Source organism: Oncorhynchus masou, chromosome 18 (genome assembly GCF_036934945.1).
Source record: "Oncorhynchus masou masou isolate Uvic2021 chromosome 18, UVic_Omas_1.1, whole genome shotgun sequence".
Lineage (NCBI taxonomy): Eukaryota > Metazoa > Chordata > Actinopteri > Salmoniformes > Salmonidae > Oncorhynchus > Oncorhynchus masou.
The window spans coordinates 43177371-43180020 of record NC_088229.1 but is presented as its reverse complement, the minus strand read 5'-3'; the positions used below and the strand labels follow the sequence as shown (position 1 = coordinate 43180020).

Here is a 2650-nt window from a genome sequence, read left to right as displayed (position 1 = left end):
AAAGACTTCCGTGGAGAGGAATAGTTACACGAGTTCAACATATTTTTGGAGTGGCTTTGCTTCTTGCAGAGCCCGGGATCTTGTTTCAAGAGAAATTGACAGAGGAGGTGGTGGGCCAGGATAGTGACTTAAAGACGCATTAGCGACTGACTGACTGGCTGGGGAGGGAGGAAGGAAGGGTTGGAGACGGCTTTTGCAAACCCGCCGAGTTCTGTCGAGGCCCCCGGGGGCCCGGCGTTTGCAGGGTTCCATTTGTGGGTTATCGCTTCTCGGCCTTTTGGCTCAGATCAAGTGTAGTATCTGTTCTTATCAGGGGACCTTATATTAAATGGATTTTTTGAACAGGGAGTCGGAAATGGGGCTTGCTCCGTCCGCTCCACGCATCGACCCGGTATTGCAGTACCTCCGGGAACGGTGCAACACTTACTTCTCCCGTTGTCAAGGAAAAGTACAAACTCACAAAGCTATGTAAACAGCTAGCTAGCTGCTAGTTGCTAGTTAGCTAGCTAGTTGCTAATTTAGCTAGCTAGCTAGCTAGCAGAAGAAGAGAAGGAAAAAAACATTCAAACTGAAAGAAGGGCGAAGCGCTTTTCAATGGGGTCCCCCGTTTCCCGCCATTTTTGTTAAAAAAAAAAAAAAAAAAAAAAAAAAAAAAATTGGGCCAGGATAGTGTGTGTGTGTGTGTGTGTGTGTGTGTGTGTGTGTGTGTGTGTGTGTGTGTGTGTGTGTGTGTGTGTGTGTCTCTGTGTCTCTCTGTCTCTCTGTGTCTCTCTCTCTCTCTGTCTCTCTGTCTCTGTCTGTCTCTGTCTCTGTGCCGTCTCTGTGTCGTCTCTGTGTCTGTGACCTTCTTTTTATCCACAGCCCTCAAACTCGGAAGAGTGGGTTCCGGGAGCACCCGCGGGAACCCGGCCGAGAGTGCACAGAGTGCGTCTCGGGCCCCGACCTCTGGCTTCCATACAACTCTGGTTTCTCTTCATTACGCACAAGCCTTTCGCCTTTTACTAAAGACTTCCGTGGAGAGGAATAGTTACACGAGTTCAACATATTTTTGGAGTGGCTTTGCTTCTTGCAGAGCCCGGTATCTTGTTTCAAGAGAAATTGACAGAGGTGGGCCAGGATAGTGACTTAAAGACGCATTAGCGACCTTTTCCCAAAAACACCTTTCTTTCTTTCTTTCTTTCTTTCTTTCTTTCTTTCTTTCTTTCTTTCTTTCTTTCTTTCTTTCTTTCTTTCTGTCGCCGGGTGGGTGGCTGGCTGGGGAGGGAGGGAGGAAGGGTTGGAGACGGCTTTTGCAAACCCGCCGAGTTCTGTCGAGGCCCCGGGGCCCGGCGTTTGCAGGGTTCCATTTGTGGGTTATCGCTTCTCGGCCTTTTGGCTCAGATCAAGTGTAGTATCTGTTCTTATCAGTTTAATATCTGATACGTCCCCCATCGGGGGACCTTATATTAAATGGATTTTTTGAACAGGGAGTCGGAAATGGGGCTTGCTCCGTCCGCTCCACGCATCGACCCGGTATTGCAGTACCTCCGGGAACGGTGCAACACTTACTTCTCCCGTTGTCAAGGAAAAGTACAAACTCACAAAGCTATGTAAACAGCTAGCTAGCTGCTAGTTGCTAGTTAGCTAGCTAGTTGCTAATTAGCTAGCTAGCTAGCTAGCTAGCAGAAGAAGAGAAGGAAAAAAACATTCAAACTGAAAGAAGGGCGAAGCGCTTTTCAATGGGGTCCCCCGTTTCCCGCCATTTTTGTTAAAAAAAAAAAAAAAAAAAAAAAAAAAAAAAAAAAAAAAAATTGGGCCAGGATAGTGTGTGTGTGTGTGTGTGTGTGTGTGTGTGTGTGTGTGTGTGTGTGTGTGTGTGTGTGTGTGTGTGTGTGTGTGTCTCTGTGTCTCTCTCTGTCTCTCTGTGTCTCTCTGTCTGTCTCTCTGTCTGTCTCTGTGTCTCTCTGTCTCTGTCTCTGTGCCGTCTCTGTGTCGTCTCTGTGTCTGTGACCTTCTTTTTATCCACAGCCCTCAAACTCGGAAGAGTGGGTTCCGGGAGCACCCGCGGGAACCCGGCCGAGAGTGCACAGAGTGCGTCTCGGGCCCCGACCTCTGGCTTCCATACAACTCTGGTTTCTCTTCATTACGCACAAGCCTTTCGCCTTTTACTAAAGACTTCCGTGGAGAGGAATAGTTACACGAGTTCAACATATTTTTGGAGTGGCTTTGCTTCTTGCAGAGCCCGGGATCTTGTTTCAAGAGAAATTGACAGAGGTGGGCCAGGATAGTGACTTAAAGACGCATTAGCGACTTTTCCCAAAAACACCTTTCTTTCTTTCGCCGGGACTGACTGGCTGGGGAGGGAGGAAGGAAGGGTTGGAGACGGCTTTTGCAAACCCGCCGAGTTCTGTCGAGGCCCCCGGGGGCCCGGCGTTTGCAGGGTTCCATTTGTGGGTTATCGCTTCTCGGCCTTTTGGCTCAGATCAAGTGTAGTATCTGTTCTTATCAGTTTAATATCTGATACGTCCCCCATCGGGGGACCTTATATTAAATGGATTTTTTGAACAGGGAGTCGGAAATGGGGCTTGCTCCGTCCGCTCCACGCATCGACCCGGTATTGCAGTACCTCCGGGAACGGTGCAACACTTACTTCTCCCGTTGTCAAGGAAAA

The 2650-nt window shown here is 48.8% G+C and overlaps 1 protein-coding gene, 4 non-coding genes and 1 pseudogene across 5 annotated transcripts in view; 5 read left to right on the top strand and 1 right to left on the bottom strand.

Annotated features, from left to right (window-relative positions):
• The window catches only part of LOC135504655 (sodium- and chloride-dependent GABA transporter 1-like), a 30941-nt gene that overhangs the window by 9322 nt on the left and 18969 nt on the right, over positions 1 to 2650 (bottom strand). The gene's annotated exons all lie outside the window — the stretch shown is intronic.
• LOC135505312 (U2 spliceosomal RNA) lies at positions 262 to 425 on the top strand (annotated as a pseudogene).
• LOC135505327 (U5 spliceosomal RNA) lies at positions 958 to 1076 on the top strand. Its single transcript, XR_010450260.1, has one exon. It is a non-coding gene; the product is annotated as a U5 spliceosomal RNA (small nuclear RNA).
• On the top strand, positions 1356 to 1546 carry LOC135505310 (U2 spliceosomal RNA). Its single transcript, XR_010450246.1, has one exon. It is a non-coding gene; the product is annotated as a U2 spliceosomal RNA (small nuclear RNA).
• On the top strand, positions 2104 to 2222 carry LOC135505326 (U5 spliceosomal RNA). The gene has a single exon (XR_010450259.1). It is a non-coding gene; the product is annotated as a U5 spliceosomal RNA (small nuclear RNA).
• Positions 2437 to 2627, top strand: LOC135505309 (U2 spliceosomal RNA). The gene has a single exon (XR_010450245.1). It is a non-coding gene; the product is annotated as a U2 spliceosomal RNA (small nuclear RNA).